Below are 17,274 nucleotides of genomic sequence, written 5' to 3'. Positions count from 1 at the left end.
AAATGTCAACATGAAGACCCACTCCATGACCTTCTTGAACCTGTAACCCATCAAAATCCTATTTACTATGTAATCTTTTAGAATCATACAGATAAATACATTATTTAAATAATGGAAATGGTTACCTTAAAAATATTCTGCATCTTAATCCAAGTTTCCAATTTTGCAAGAAGTTTTCCAACATGTACAAAATCGTCTGCTACCCAACTTATAAACTTGCCGCTAGAATGGGATTCTCAAGAAATTCCCCGGCGTGTAGTGTTTCCGAATTCTTTAGTAATTTTTCCCCATAAACAAGACGTTGTAAACACATTACATTCTATTCATTGTTGTTTCTCTTCCACATAATTGCTTATTTGTTTCTAAAATTTTGAACGTTACTAATGTTTTTTTACAAGATCGGTTTAATTTGCTTAATATCTCTTGCCATTTATAGGTATTGTTACGTTGAAGTTTGTAAAACTAGCTATAAACCTGACCTAATTACTCGACTGAACTGCTGACAGAAACAGTCCAAAGTAATTTATTTCATTTCTATAGCCCGATGGATCAACATTACATGTTTCAAAGATGTGTACAGAATAGGCCGACATATCGCGAGTCATGAAAATACGGGGGTAGTATCCCGTGTGTCCAAACTTAATATTATTTTGAACAGAATATTCTGGTGACCTTTGCCTCTTTTCAAATGGTAAGCATTGCAGTATTTTATTTGTGTCAATCGGTCGAATTCGGTATGTGTTTTGCTTCATTATTGGTGACGGAAACCTTAGGTGCGCAGAAATGCCCGACAGCATTGTATTTGCTCTTAGTGACAAAATTTACTCAATTAACGGATGCAATGAGTTCTGTGAAGACTCACGTTTCACATTCAGTCAATCGTTTTAGAAAATGTATAGAAAATGAAAAAGATTACCACTGTAACCTTAGAAGCACTGAAGCACACGACATTATTGAATCGTCCTCACGCTATTATGTTTTTTGCAATTACGGAAACCATCCGTACTCGCCCTCCCCCCCCCCCCCCCCCGCCGAACTTGCAGATAGTAATCTACGGATGATAATGCAGAATCGGTCACACACACACGCACACACACACACACACACGCACACACATTTTACGATGAATTTTTGTTTCTTGTAAATAATTATGATTGTGACTGCTATTAATAATCCAATTCATTCAGTTTTCGATTTCCCCAGTATTATAATTAAAAGGAATGCACAGTGAAACGGACAACCAAATGATACACATGTATATAAGTTCGCATGTTAAAGAGTAGCAAAATAAAGAAACAACAATACCCCCTCCACACAATTCCCCACGAACACTGAATGAATATATGAAAAGAGTGACAAATAAAAGAATTACGAAATATATGAGTTTAAACACGAATAAAATCAACCAAAGCATAATAAATAGCTATAAAATTCATTAACTCTGGTATACATCATACAAACTCCAATGTTGTTAAGTTGGTCGGAAAGCAACAGTACCGGAGCGGCAAATGAATATATATATATATATAAAACGAACAACGTCATTCTGCGAAACTGTTTGACAAAAAAGTATATTTTTATGTAATCAGCGATGTTAGAATATGTTTTGTCGAGTTGAATTTTAGAGAGAAATTGAAACGAAAGGTGTCCTGACCTCTGATATGGATAGAATCCTTTCATACTACAAAAATAAAGAAATTTATTGTTAAAACAGCATGTGTAAAAACGATTAAAAACAGAAAGATAAGTAACGCTTATTTATGTGGCTGAATACACGTCAATATACAAAGAAAACAATTGTGTACCAGTCAAGATCGCTCAGCCCAGACTCATGAATATTCATACAGACTCAGGCAATTGTCATCTAACACAAACCTTACGGTTGTTTATTGTTGTTGTTGTAGTGTTTAACGCCATTTTTCAGCACACGATAGGCCATACATGGCGGCCAGTATTAATGGTGGAGGAAGAAACCGGGAAATCCCGAGAAAGAACCACCGACCCTCGAGAAGCTCCTGGCAAGCTTTCTCACATACCCACATTGGCCGAATGCGAGACTCGAACCCACGCAAACAGAGGTGAGATGACAGTGATCCGTAACGGAGAGCGCTTTAGACCACTGGGCCACTCGGGGCCCTACGGTTGTTTGTTGATCCATGAATATGGTTTACATTCATCAGGATTATAGCTTTAAACACGTAAAGGAAGTGACTGTATTATATACATTCGTCAGACCTTGCCCTAATTCTTGCAGTCGGACATCCGGGGAATTGTCACGTGACATTCATCACAACGCGGCCGCCATATTTGTTTGGGGGAAAACAAGTAATCACAATCCATTGTAAAATTCCTAAGAGCTGTTGTGCACCAGGTTGTCATTCCAACAAGAGGAAAAATCAGGCTCAAAAGTTTTATATCATACCCAATCAATCCTCACGAAGAGAAAGATGGTTACATGCAATCAGCAGAGCAAAGCTAAATCCTGACGGCAGTATTAATAAAAATAAACGCTGGTCTCCAAGATGCGGACACTGTTACGTTTGTTCAGTACATTTCATTCCTGGTAAGTATTATGCTAATTTATATCCCTTCATTTAAACCGTTATCTGATTTACTGTAAATGATGAGAAATGGAATTAAATTTTTTATAATATAACGTGTTCTACCGCACCCAGAAGTCAATTTCGTTTCACTAAGTACCCGTTCACAACACTAAAGTGGAGTTTCTGCAATAAATGTCTTGATAGTGCAGAAGAGAGAGAGAGAGAGAGAGAGAGAGAGAGAGAGATTTGTATAAAATGTGCACACAAATTTACAAAACATTGGTACAAGTTTGTATATTGTATAACTTTAAATTAATCAAAATGAACAATTTGGTCAATAAATATTGAGATTTGTGAAAGTTCATAACGTTCACATAAGTAATATATATATGCTTCTTTTAACAGTGAAATTGGCTGAACCATGTCAGGCAACGAAGAAGTTGAAGTTAATGGATGACAACAAACAAATGGATATACCATCTTGTTACTTCAGATGACAATGACACAGGAATCACAACACCTGGAAACAAAGTCACCTGAAGTTGAGTCAGTTTCAACTGCACCACATTTTATGCCAATGAAACAACCATTGGAAAAATCTGAGAGAGAAATGCTATATATGGAAATTGACAATCTCAGAAAAGAAAGAAATGATGCCTTACAGAAAACATCAAGTCTGGAACATATAATTAGTGCTACCTCTCTTTCATCAGCTTCTGTAGAGGGAAACAATGATGCCTGCCAGATGATGACTGGCATTAGCTGGGATATAATTTTACAGCTGTTTACTTTTTTAAGTACATGTATTACCAGTAAATGGTCAAATAAAGCCAGCCTGCCACTAAAGGAACAACTGTTTTTAACACTTGTGAAACTACATCATAATGTGTCTCAAATCAACAACAATTGACTGCTTCTGGAAATGGATTGATCTCATGCATGCAAAAATTGGATTCAAGATCAAGGGGACTGATAGAGAGACAATATTCAGCACAATACCGCCAGTGTTCAAATCCAAATTTCCTCGTCTGACTTCAATAACAGATTGTTTTGAAATATTCATTGAAGCACCCAAAAATTTATTGGCAAGGGCACAATGTTATAGTTCATACAAGAAACACTGCACAGTTAAAGTTTTTATTTATTGTACACCTCTTGGGTCCATCAGTTACATATCTAATGCATGGGGAGGCAGAGAATGTGTGATCGGATAGATGAAAAATAGATTTACTGTATTGAAAGGGACTTTACCAATCAGATGTGTCAAAAGCATTAAAGATGAAAGCGTTGAATCGGTGTTATAGAGTTGTGACAAAATAATAAAGGTGTGTGCTGCCCTAATTAATTTGTGGACTGGGATTGTGTTTAAAGAGTAAACTGGATCACAGAATATATGTTTGCGATTTTTATTTCAATTGTTGCATTTCATGATGACATGTCAAATACATTATAAAAGAAATTTAAACATAATCCATGACAATAATTATTTACATGTACATGTATACTGTGACACAAATATTACAGAAATGTTATTTTAATGCAATATTTTTATCATTAAACACACTCATATATGTAAATTACTACATTAAGCTGTTTTATTATGTCAATACATTAATCACATTGAATACATTGAAATTCATTGACAAAATGAAAAGAAATGCCTCATGAGTTGTTATTTTTGTACACAGCTGACCGTATTTACATGCATCATAGTTTTGTTCATTGTTATTAAACAAACTTAATAGTAAATTGTTGTCTGTTTCATTTTTTTGCCAATTTCCATAAATTGAATCACACATCTTGTTTAAATCGACGCCTTCAATTTTCTCATTTTTTGCCGAATAAAAGCTTCGGAAGGATGGTGACAACTTACTAGATGTTGGCTCAGGTCCAAGAGAAACAAACCGACCACTGTACTCTTTAAAGGCACTCAAACCAACACAAGGTTCATCCAAACTAGCCAGTGCTTTCAGAAATCGATTCTGCTCTTCAGCGGTTGCTGGTTCTGGCATCTTTCTCATCTTTTTCTTAGATCTTTTTAGGGCCTCTTTGGCAGCAATCTTATAAAATTGTATCTCAGCTATGTTTTTTGGGTTCTACTTTCTTCACAAAACATGCATTCCATTCACATGGGCGGTCTGTGCAGGTGCTCGATGTATATCCCAGTCGCACTGCAGTTTCTATTTTAAACAGTAATGCACCAATGTGGGAACAAGTCTCTCCTAACCTATAATAAAGCAATGAAATGTTTTGTTAACATTATGATATAATATACTTAATTTGGTGCAACTATAGTCTTAAAATATGCATATGTATAACTATAAGGTTACAGATTTAGATTCTTTCTTTAAATTTATTGGGCTGTTTACAGAGTTCAGCATTTATCCCAGAATTTCCAGCATACAATGAAAAGAAATTGTTTGAGTAGGTGACAGTGTCCTTATTGTCTAAATTTATGTCATGGTAACTAAGTTACATGTACTTACCCAGCCATACAGTTACAATGGGCTGCAATAACAGGTCCTGATTTTTTTAATGCAACCCATGGGTGGTGGGGTTCTTCAGTCACTCTCCAAGAAGGTTTCACATCAGCTTTCAAAACATAATGTCCACTGTCAGTCTTCATGTGGAAAACAGTCTGAACCCACCCTGACACAAAAAAATGTGTGCCTCTAGAGACCTATAGTTCTCCATTGCCTCAGCAGAATAAATACCTGTAAATGAAAATGATAAGTTGTTTTAAATTTGAATAATTATGTAAAAACAATTAGTTGAATCTATTAAATGAAAATGTAAAAGATACATAGACAATACCTTCTTTCTATTCTACAAATTCGTACACTACTAGCTTTGTCAACATGGTATTAACAAGCACCACTATTCACTATTTACAAGCATCAATTTATTGTAGTTTACCGTTATTTGCAACATTTAATAATATTATTATTTACATTCAAAGAAATACGTTAATTCACCCGTCAAATAAAATAAATGCTTACGTGGATGTTTAATCAGGTAGTTATAAACATCGTGGTATTCAGTAGCTGGCCATTGTTTCGGGTCATTGATCCAGGTATCAGCGGGCACCTTATAAGGACAAATATCCATTGCAATCAACTTCAGTTTTACCAAATACCTCTGTTGTGCGTCCAAAGCCAAATTGTCTTGATATTGGTAAGACATTTCAATTAAATTTAACAATTAATCTAATATAATAACTGAATTCTTCGAATTTCGATCTTTCACAACGGTGTCCCCCAAACAAATATGGCGGACGAGTTGCTATGTTGAGCACGTGACTCGATGACGTCAGTCCGACTGCGAGAATGTTTCAAAGTGGGAAAAGTGAAGATTATATTCTATAATTTTTTAAATGGATAACTTATCATGGATACACGTATTATCAGGTTTGCTCTCTCTCTCTCTCTCTCTCTCGTTTTTGTGACTTTTTAAGTTATTTCAGTGTTGCCAGAGAAGGGATGGTGCTTGGTATAGTTCCTACATAATCATGTCATTGCTTAAGATTTACATGTAAATCATATCATAATACAGTACATGTTTGATCTTGATTTGTAGGTAAATTTAAAGTAACGATAAGCGCCCCTGTGGTTTCAAATTCGTCGCATTTTATTGATAATACGTCAAAACTTATGTGCTCTACTTTGCTTATCAATGTCACAAATGTCACCTCGCCTATTGATAATTGACTATCTGAGTGTAGAAATAAAGACAATTGACTTATTGAGGCAAAATCTAACTTTTGTCATGTCTTGGTTACCTCCCTTCATATAATAATCAAGATATGGTATAACGGTACCAATTGCGCAAGTCCAGGTGGGCGGAGCTTAAGCTTAAGCTTCAGAATTAAAGAACAACGTTAGCTGTGATTGGTGCATTATGTAAGAGTTGTACTTTCTGTTTGGCTTTTAAAAAAGTTGAGCCTCTTGGCAACATGTGAACTTGTGTTAATTTCTATCTAGATCATATTTTGTATTTTTTATGATTTTTTAAATATATGGTACACATGGCTGAAAATGTACTTGTTGTGACTAGATAACTCTTACCCCTGTCTAGTTCCAGTAGAGTTATCTCTCATAAATGGAATGGAGTACCTGGTTATGTCATTGTCAAATTGACAATCTAGCATTGTTCTATATGACAGTGTGTGGCACGCATGCCCAAGTAGGACAGAAAGTATATTTATTTCACAAAACATTAGCATTGAGGTATATGGAAAAAACAATTGGTACCGTGATAGCATACAGCATGAAAATGTGACAATCGGAGACTGAGCTACGATAAAATTGTGTAGAAATCTGCACGATAAGTAGACCAACAATTATTTGATTTTCCCTTTTTGTTTTTACTTTGACATTACTAGTAGCGGCCCAGTAATGTCATAAACAAAAAGTTGGAGAACTAGTTGTTGGTTTAGAAGGAAAACATTCTGTCAGGTGGGGATCTAGATCTGTTTTGACATATTTATATAGGCTTAAAAATTCAACAGAAAAAAGAAAAGAAATAACGAATTTTGATACAGGTTAAATTTGCTTTTAATAAAACACAATTTGGTATTGTATTGCGGAGTAAATACTAGGAAAGATTACTCATTGATGTTTAAACTACCTTGCCAGTTCACATGTGCTTCCTGAAAGTTATCGAAAAAAATTATTGTGGTTGAATATTTACGGTTTACCAATAGACACGATATATACATACATATATATATATATATATATATATATATATATATATATATATATATATATATATATATATATATATATATATATATATATATATATATATATATCTGGACAGTAGACAGGAAGGAATTGGACTAAAGATTTTTCTTTCTTGCTCCCACGACCCATAACTTGACAATTGTTTTTTCTTGGTCCCAGTACCCATAACTTCTAAACCACATTTACTGCCTTACCATTTGGTATTTTTTTCTTCAATTCTTACCGAGCAACTTTCCAACTGTATTGCAGAAATCCAATTCCTTTATTAAAAAAAAAACGATGTGCATGAGAGAGAGAGAGAGAATTGCTTAGATTTGTCATGTTTTGAGGACTTTAGTTTAAAACGCATGTCACATACGTTCGTGTGTAATGTAGTAATTTCAGGAATAGAGAGTAATCCATTTACCGCCTTTTGTTATTAAGAAAAATAGATATTTCGGTCTGTAAATTATTGCATTTACTCGGAATCATAGAGAAAAATACAGACAAGACAGCAAGCAAACTGACATCTTCCGTCCATATCATAGACTTTTTTAAACACTATTCATCTATACATTATCGATTACTTTCGGCTTCCATTCCGTTCTGAACCTGGTTATGTATCTCGTTCTGATCACTGAGATATTCTCAATGTCAGGTCATCTGTTCTATATACGATTCTTATCTAGAGACACTGGTAATAAAATTAACATGTTCCTGTTTAGTAGGGACGGAAAAGACGTCAAAGTTCAACTATTTTTCAGTTTTTTGAAGAATGAAAACAAATTCATTTAAAATTGTCATGCCATTTTTTGTGAATATGAATATTCTCATTATAAGCCAAGGAATAGAGAATCGATCTGTAGTATCTCTCCATTTAAACAAATACATAATCATAAATATTTCTTCAGAACCAACTCAGTGCCAGTTTCTTCTCTATCTGATACCACATTTGTCTTTACTTCATGAACTATGTAATATTGCTCAAAACAATGGTCAGAATTATTATGAAAATATTGCAAAATTAGGACATCCAAAATTTAATGTTGCACCATCCTAAGTTGACACTATAGAAATCCTGACTTACTGTAATGAAAACTTAGTGGGAAACCTTTTGTCCTTGATTTTATTTTATACATATGAAAACTGACCAAATATATCTTATGATAACTAAATTCTAAAATAGCAATTGTTATTTACTAAATTGTGATTTCAGATAAATGTATGTATGTACAACAACACTGTAATGAATATCTACTATTGGTTTTAAGAGTAACATACAGTTTTAACTTGGTATGACTCATGATTGTGCTATTTCATGCAAAAATGTTAGGGTTCATGTGATACAAAGGCATAGAAAGTCTTCAGAAGTAGCTGGAACATAGAAAAAGTTAATTTATTCTTGAAGCTGAATGTTCACAGCACATTTATATATAACCATATGTAAAAAATATGCAACTTTCAGCATGAAGTAACATGAGGTCAAGAATTTTCAGTGACCAAAGACCAATATTAAAAATGGTGGATGGTACATGTGTTTGAATGCTTCCTGTAAATTTATTTGAAAAGGTATCATAAAGATGGGCTCAATTTTGAAATCTGCACACTCAAATTAAGCAGAAAATATTCCATTTTAAAAGCAACATATAATTTCAACTTGTGTATGACTCAAAAATATAGTATTTCATGCAAAAATGTTGGGGGGGGGGTGATAAAAAAGCACAGGGGGGCTCCTGAAATACCTGGAACATATAAAAAGTCAATTTATTATTTAAAGCTGAATGTTCACAAAACATTTCTATATAAAATATATGTAAGAAATATGCAAATTTCAGCTTGAAATGACATGAGGCCAAAGACCAATACATTAAAATATTATTAAAAAGAAAACTGCAATATCTGTGTGATTACTCCATTTTACAATACATTCAATCATTTAACCCTCTGTAAGCCAGTTATTAGCTTTTCCTACAAACACTAAAGGCAACAAGTGCCGTGTTTCTTGATTAAATGCATTAATTCGGATATGTCCTAGATATTTCAGTTTGAATTGTTTGCATGTAATTATAAGTTATTTCAGAAATATTGTATTATTAGGTGCAGTATTAATTGAAAACAATACAGAATGAAATCTTTCTTTAAATATTTTAATCTAAGAGGAAAACATCTCTGTTGTAACATAAAAAAATCTTTAAAAAGTTCACTAAGCTATAACTTCATACTGCATCACATGGGTAACTGTGTATTGCAATGACCAATATTACATTGGACAAGTGTTGGAACTACACCAACCTGATCTGGCACTCGTACAGTTTTTATGCCAGATGAAAACCAAAACCGATCGTTTCAAATGGCCAGCCAGTGATGATATAGCCGAGGTTAAGTCGTGTTTTGTGTTTGGTTGGAACTTTAATGTACAACTAGTTTCAAGCGATGGCCGAACTTGGAAAGTTAAAAATATTGGACTCATTGACCAGCAAAATACAGCATAAAATTCTCAAGCTAACACTTTTGCTAAAGCAGTAACTTTTCTGATTATTTTAAACCAAGCAGTCCTTTATGACATTTACAATTGTATCTACTGTTTGAAGTGTTCATTACATGTATCTTCAAAAGATTAGTCGTAGTGAAAGATGTTGATACTTTGTCATAATTATATTTGTTTTATTAGTATGTATGCATTAAGGCCATAATATGTTCCGTTTTGGTGTAAAAGCTATCAAAATCAGTTACTAATTGATGAAGTTGTAAACTTTTGAAAATTGTTGTTTTTGCCATTTTTGTCTATTTTCAGATATTGCTTCTGCTTTGAAACCTACTTTCACACTAACATTGACATTCACTGTATATTGCATGCATTTCTCATATATTACCCTGCATTTTGGTACAAGAATTATTAAAATCTGTTAATAAATAAAAGAGTTATAACCTTTTGAAAATTGCTGTTTTTGCATTTTTTTCGGACATTTACATTTTTGCGGCTTTTCCTGATTTCTGTGATCTGGTACAGCAAAAGTTTCATACCCATTGGCCCAGAAATAATTGGGCTTTGTTTTCAGAAGGTTTTCTCACAGGAACATACTTTAATTTGCATTTAAATGTCATAGTCTTATTATAGCAAGGTTGCAAAGTCATGGAAAAGCTCAATTTCTTGCATAGGCCGCTCTCTGTACTTTTGCTGTTTTAGTGTGAACCTAATAAAAAGGACTTTTTGTGTATGCTTGTAGTGCTTGCATTTTTTCACTAAGAAGGAACTTGTCTAGCTTTGCAGTAAATGCCACTGTTGTATAGCTTCAAATTATTTTTTTTACTCATCTGAAGTTGAAGGTAATTGTATTTTCGGTGGGGATCGCAAAGTCCCTCAAAAACTTTGAAAGGTCATATCTTGGAAAGTATTTGACCGATTTACATGATATTTTCAACATTTTATTTTCATATTAAGGTCTTAAGGATGGTAACAACAGCTTAGTGCTTTTAATTGTATTTGCTGATATCCTAAAAGTGATTGCAATACCTACTATAAGTATCATTATTGTATTAAAAGTTTCAAAGAAAAATAATGAATATTTTTTCACTTATAAGTGTATTATTGCAGATATTATGTGTTTGAAAGAAATAAAATATATTACAGATGCAAATATTAATAATACAGGGACATAAAAAATGATTCATTTATCTTATGTCATGTGGCATGTATTTGGCAAATGGAGAACTCAACTTGGGAAAACTCACCCTAGGTTGGTTGGGGAATTCGCTCCAGGCTGACTGAAGAGAAAGAGATAGAGTGAGAGCGCTTCTCTGGAGAAGTGAGAGAGCTTACTTATATCTTGATTTCCACTGTCAAATTTATACTTTAAGTGTGAATAAAAGAAATAAATCAGTTATCATTAATAATATCAATTCTCAAAGAAGACCAAATTGTCAGTAAATACTGGTTTAGTTATCAACAATTTGCTTCTTGTATCAGTTGCATAAGCTCCAACAGGAAGAGCTTAAGATGTAGGTAACATTGCATGTAGAAATAAACACTAAAGCGCTGGCTTTTACACCTCAAAAAGCATCTTACATAGTTGATTCAGGGGGTGGGAGTGCTGATGCACATCAGTGAAGTTAGTGGACAAACAGACTGAGTGAAGCCTTCAGATAATCCCCAACATAGTTCAGTTATTCTAAGCCAGGTTTGTTTCTATTAAAAAGGGTATTTACTGATATAATCTTGATATTACTAAAAATAGGAGGGAAATATTAAATTCCAATGAAAATAATTGGGATTATTTAAAATAAATAGTTAAATAGATAGTTACAATGTTCTTTTGGGATGGAGACAAAGCTTTTGAGGTAAATTAGGAAACCTTAAAATAATCAGATATTTGAAAAGATAAATGAGGCTGCACTCAAGTTTTTACTATCTAGGATATCACAAATATTATACCATCTTGTTTTTGGTAACTTTCAAAGAAACAAGTCTGATATAATGATACAACACCACACAATGGTGACATTACTATAGTACAAGTCACATGGGTCATGTATGCGCATTTACTCATTTTTAATTAAATATCAATTGTTCTTTTATAATTTAACACGAATTTTATTTAACCAAAGTCTATTCAATCCTGCTTACTGTATGCACTGACCCATGTGACTTGTACTATAAACAGAATCAACAACAGCAAAAAGTGATTCCACAATGACTGGCAATAATGGTCCAACATACACAGGGCCTAAGTAAACACTTGCTTTAGAAATGAACAGGTGAGGGGGGATATCTGAATTTAAGTGTGATTAAGTCTTAAATGAAACAGATCATATATTAAAAGAATGCTTCAAGGAAATTACACATTAAATTTCCACCCACCATTGCAATATTTTAGACTTGAGTATCGATGACTCAATGCACTATTGATTTTGCAGAACAATGTTTATATATGTTAATTTATGAAGTACAATCTCAGTTATTTGGTAACTGAATAATTCAAGAGGTGATCATATAAAGCAGTATACATCATGGGGCAACACCTCCAAATTAGTATCTATGATCTTTTGGGCGACTTTTCCTGACACCTTAAATGATGATTTCTCCAAGGGTTTGTTCTCCATGGTACGAGTGATCCCAAGGCAAGTTTTCCATGATTTCATTTATTCCACCAGCATGAACCAGTTAAAGTTGAAACTCGAGGTCAACGTTAGAATTTGACATCGGCCTTTCAATTATTGCTTCTAAATACAATACGTTCATACATCTTGTTCCAGAATATGCGCTTGATTTGGTTAAATTCTAATGTCTTCTCTTGTCATTGTCTAAGCCCCAGCAGGTAAAAATGTTTACCTGTTAAGTTACTATGCCGCTTATTCGGTAATACATTCAAATTGCAACGCTTACGACACATGACATTACAATGACCGGCCCCTAGCTGGAGAAACTGATAAAAAATTGATAAATAGCTTTTACATTTAATAAAAAGTATATTATTTAATATTAATTCTTTTATGTGACTTATTGACATTAATTTTTACATATTAGTTGTCATATTCAGTGGATTATTTGAGTTAAATTAAACAAGGCTGATAAGCAAGGCTGATTGCCATTCCTGAATGCTATCATACCTGAGTATAGTATGGAGGGCAATGTAAGTTACCAAATTGCGGTTCAGCAATGGATTTTGGATGCATTTTCAATAAAGTATTTTCCCCTGATGATAATTTCAACAAATATATCTTTCTAGTTGAAAATAATAATTAATTTTGCATACATTTATAGGCTCAAGACAAGTTAAGATTTTTGTGGAATGTATGTTTCAGTGTGTATTGAAAGAGCATCAGCATGACATGTTTCTGTTTTACAGGTCTCAAGTGCCTTGGTAGAATGTTGGGGTCAGTTGGATAAGTCCCATTATTAGGATCACCAGCTTAAACCATGTCCAGTTATTCATTCTGATGCAAGCACACAGGAGATTGCCCTTGATGGACAGACTTAGCTTCATCAATACTTGCGTTTGTATGTACCTGTTGCCATGTAAATTTGACACATCTCTTGAATTAAGTTTTCCTCTTGTTAACATTTTGTTTTGTACAATTTTAACTCTGTTCACAAATACAGTCATAACACGAGATATACACACTGCAATTATTTATGATGAAATGTCTTATTTTTCTAAAGGAGAACAACATTATTACTGATGCACACAGCATAACTTCCTTCCTAATGTTTGACTAGATATTGTCTACATATTTAATAATTACAAAGGTTTTGATAATAACCACTTACCTTCAATCATTTGACTATTTATTGTCTGAATATGTATTATGTACAAAGGTTTATACAGAAACCTTCTTTACTGCATATTGTCTGAATGTGATCCTCTGGTGCATGTGCAACAAGTATGAAAACCACATTAATTCTACTAAGTAACTGAATGTGATCTAGGCAATAGTTGTGCCAGAAACTATTTAGATTAAATGTTTATTGAAGACCAGCTGCTATATAGTCCTTGATGGAATCAGCTCCATCTTTTTCTATTTCCTTTTGAAATTATAAAAAATTATTACGCTGTAGCATCATCATCCTACTTTACATTGTTTTCATTTTTCCTAATTCTCAACAGTATGAAAAACTCAGTGCAGGGGAGGTAACTGCTTTTTGCCCAGAGAATAAAAGTATTTCCATCAGGACTGAATAGCCTATTTGGTCTTAACTTGCTAGATATTTGAAAACAACAGGGATTATAATGCAGTTACTTCCTTTTTATATTGGTATCCAGGTTTATGAATAAATTTAGTATAAAATATTAATATATTCATTCAACAAATAACACGCTAAAACATTGCAACATAATTGATATGAAGTTCATTTTATCATTAAAAATGGCAGCTAGTGCTCACAGATTTTTAATTAACCTTCATGAAATTCCTAACTTTTTAATAAGAAATCATGACACTCCCCTCAGGTGCAGTCATTTTTACCTCTTACTGCAGGTTTGTTATGACTCTTAATAAACTACCTGGAGGATTGCAATGAAACTTTACACACACGTGCACACACACATTTGACACAAGGTTTAGGTCTTCTTAACTCAAAATTATGTTGCTCAGGGTTGTAATATAGCTGCCACAGCTATGATTCATCTTGAAATATTATTACCACTAAACCTTCTAATGATCATATCAGCATATAGATTTTACCAAAAAGACTTTTTATGATGTCTAGTCTGTCCAAATGAAAATGATGTAAGTTTGTTTCCATTATGGAAGCCATCTTGAAAATCTTGTCAATGCAGGTCATTTCAACATTGGATTTTCACTAAAGGACTTCTTATGATGTTGTGTGGGTTATAAATGAAAATGATTAGGACCTGATGCCCAGTATGTGTGTGTGTATATATGTGTGTATGCATGTATGTGTGTGTGGATGTATGTGTGTGTGGATGTATGTATGTATGCATGTGTAAATATGTATGTATGTAAATATGTATGTATGTATGTATGTATGTATGTATGTATGTATGTATGTATGGATGCATGTGTGTATGTATGTAAGTATGTATGTATGTTCGTATGTACGTGTATGTATGTACATGTATGTATATATGTGTGTAAGTATGTATGCATGTATCTATGTATGTATGTGCATGTGTATGTATTTATGTATGTATGTGTGTGTATGTATGTATGTGTGTGTGTATGTATATATGTATGTATGTGTATGTATGTATGTGTATGTATGCATGTGTGTGTTTGTGCATGTGTGCGTACATGCATTGATATGTGTGCATGTGTGTGCATGTATGTATGTGTGTGTATGTATGTTATTATGTAGATTTGATTTAATTTATATTTGATTTAATATAATTGTTTGTAAGTTTAAATTTTTTTAAAAAAATTTCATTACATGTCAAAATAATGTAATTTTGTTTACATGTACTAGTTGTTTGAAATTCTCCAGAAAATTCAGTTTGACCAGATTCTAATCGTAAACAGCGAACTTTGTATCTTATGCTGACCTAGTTCCTGACCTTAATTCAGAAATCACTGAGACAAGTAAACAACTTTTTATTTTTATCTTATTCATAAAGTAAAATGATTGTCTTTTGTTATGGTTATGCTGGGACCATGTGCTTTTAGATGTATATACTTATAAAAATTCTGGAGAATTGACTCTTATTTGGGAATCTGTTTTGCATTTCAAATTACTATATAACTTTTGTTAATAGAGAAATTAGGCAGTCAGGATTTTTCTTTACACTGGAAAGTGTCTTTTGTGAAGCTTAGGAATTATATTTTAATTTTAATTCAAATTATTTGGATTCAGAAAGATTAATTCTTTTTCCTGGAAATATTTGAGTGCTCATACAGAATTCTTGGACAAAGACGTTTATTTAAATTTTATTCTGAAATTCAAACACCAGAATATTATTGACCGTGGAATAAAACAAGAACTGTAGACAATACAACACCGTACTGACTTCAGTATATGTCATCGCCTTCCATTTTGGATTCTTCGTTGGGACTCGAACTTGAATTCATTTGAACATTTCATCATTAGGACTTCTAAAATTTAATTCGTGGATTATTCTTGGATTATTTTTGGATGTGATTCTTAAAACCACAAGTTCTCATTCTTTTTATTTAGTGTTTTTTTCCAGGGAAATAAATTATTTGTGAAATTTGTCAAAGGTTGTTGTTTTCACTCTTTCTTTTGTTACTGTTTATTCAAGCCTAAACACTTAACATAAGAATAGGGTTGCTTGTCCTCGGTTTTTGAACTTTGGTTAAAATATTTCAGAAAACTTTGTTTTTTGAAATTTGAATTCCCCTAGTTTTTTAAATCTTTCACAAAATTGGCAATCTTTTTCTAAAATGTCATCAAAAGTGGAAGCCTTTCTTTCAGGTCCAACTCAGGACCAATTAGACCTTTTCAAAAAAGATGAACTAATTCAACTTGCCATAAAATGTGGTCTTTCTGAGGTACAGGCTTCCTTAGCAAAGCAAGAAATAAAAAAATATTATGGTCTGGTCCTTAGTAGAAAAGGAATGTTTTGGATAAAAGTGCTTTGGTTTCGATCAGTCAGTCTGTATCAGACTCTGACATAAAGGTGAAAGAATTAGAATTAAAATACAAGATGGAACTGGAGTTAAGGAAGCTGGAACTTCAGAAAGAAGAAAAAGAGAAAGAAAGACAAATGCAGTTACAAGAAAAACAAATGCATTTACAAGCGGAAGAAAAAGAGAAAGAAAGACAAATGCAATTACAAGAAAAACATGCAGTTACAATATGAGAAAGAGGAGAGAGAGACAGAAAAGAGAGAAAGAAAAACAAATGCTGTGCAATTAGATAAGGAAGAAAGAGAGAAAGACAGAGAAATGCAAATGCAAAGAGAGCAGGATGAGAGGGATTATCAATTTAGAATAAAAGAAATGGAGCTGGCAAATGAAAAATATATTCCCACCTCAGATATTTAAGTTTCGATTTTGCCAAGTGTATTAGGTTACTGCCCCCTTTCAGACAAAGTGAAGTAGACAAATATTTTACTTGTTTTGAAAAGTTGCTGAAATTTTGAAATGGCCAAGGGAGCATTGGACTCAATTATTACAATGTGTACTCACTGGTAAGGCTAGTGATATTTACAATTCACTGTCAGTTCAACAATGTGGTGTCTATGATTTGGTTAAATAATGCATCTTAAAAGGTTATGAGTTAGTCCCTGAAACTTATCAATAAAAATTCAGAAATTATAAAAAAGAAGCTGGACAAACTCATGTCAAATTGGCTAGAGAAAAAGAGCATTTATTCGATAAATGGTGTTTAGCCAAGAAAGTTGATTAAGATTATGAAAGTCTCAAACAATTTGTATTGCTTGAAGAGTTTAAGAACTGTGTCCATAGTGACATTAAGTTTTATCTTCACGAGCATCAGATTGAAACCTTGGAAGATGCTGTTCATGCTGCTGATGAGTATTCTTTAACTCATAAAGTTCCTTTTGTAAATAAGACATCCACTCCACAGTCTT

General features: G+C 33.1%; 4 long non-coding RNA genes across 10 annotated transcripts in view; 2 read left to right on the top strand and 2 right to left on the bottom strand.

Annotated features, from left to right (window-relative positions):
- LOC149799732 (uncharacterized) overlaps window positions 1-2,014 on the bottom strand; it is a 61,283-nt gene extending 59,269 nt beyond the window's left edge. Inside the window, exon 1 of the long non-coding RNA XR_016421213.1 lies at window positions 1,876-2,014. This is a non-coding gene — a long non-coding RNA (uncharacterized LOC149799732). The remainder of the gene's footprint in view (window positions 1-1,875) is intronic.
- Window positions 1,824-4,292, top strand: LOC149799731 (uncharacterized). Its single transcript, XR_016421221.1, has 2 exons — window positions 1,824-2,563; window positions 2,949-4,292. It is a non-coding gene; the product is annotated as an uncharacterized LOC149799731 (long non-coding RNA).
- LOC149799730 (uncharacterized) lies at window positions 3,936-5,824 on the bottom strand. The gene is made up of 3 exons (XR_016421212.1): window positions 5,543-5,824; window positions 5,030-5,257; window positions 3,936-4,770 (listed from the first exon to the last, which is right to left on the bottom strand). It is a non-coding gene; the product is annotated as an uncharacterized LOC149799730 (long non-coding RNA).
- LOC149799729 (uncharacterized) overlaps window positions 5,825-17,274 on the top strand; it is a 31,679-nt gene continuing 20,229 nt past the window's right edge. The window contains exons 1-2 of one of the 7 annotated variants that reach the window (XR_016421217.1): window positions 5,825-5,950; window positions 13,114-13,265. This is a non-coding gene — a long non-coding RNA (uncharacterized LOC149799729). Of the gene's footprint in view, window positions 5,951-9,001; window positions 13,266-17,274 lie in introns of those variants that run through there. The other 6 variants (XR_016421216.1, XR_016421218.1, XR_016421219.1 and 3 more) reach the window with 6 other exon arrangements.

This window comes from Sinohyriopsis cumingii, chromosome 5 (genome assembly GCF_028554795.1).
Source record: "Sinohyriopsis cumingii isolate HCF-2022 chromosome 5, ASM2855479v2, whole genome shotgun sequence".
NCBI lineage: Eukaryota > Metazoa > Mollusca > Bivalvia > Unionida > Unionidae > Sinohyriopsis > Sinohyriopsis cumingii.
Note: the sequence above shows the minus strand (reverse complement) of the source record. Positions and strands in the feature narration are given on the sequence as shown.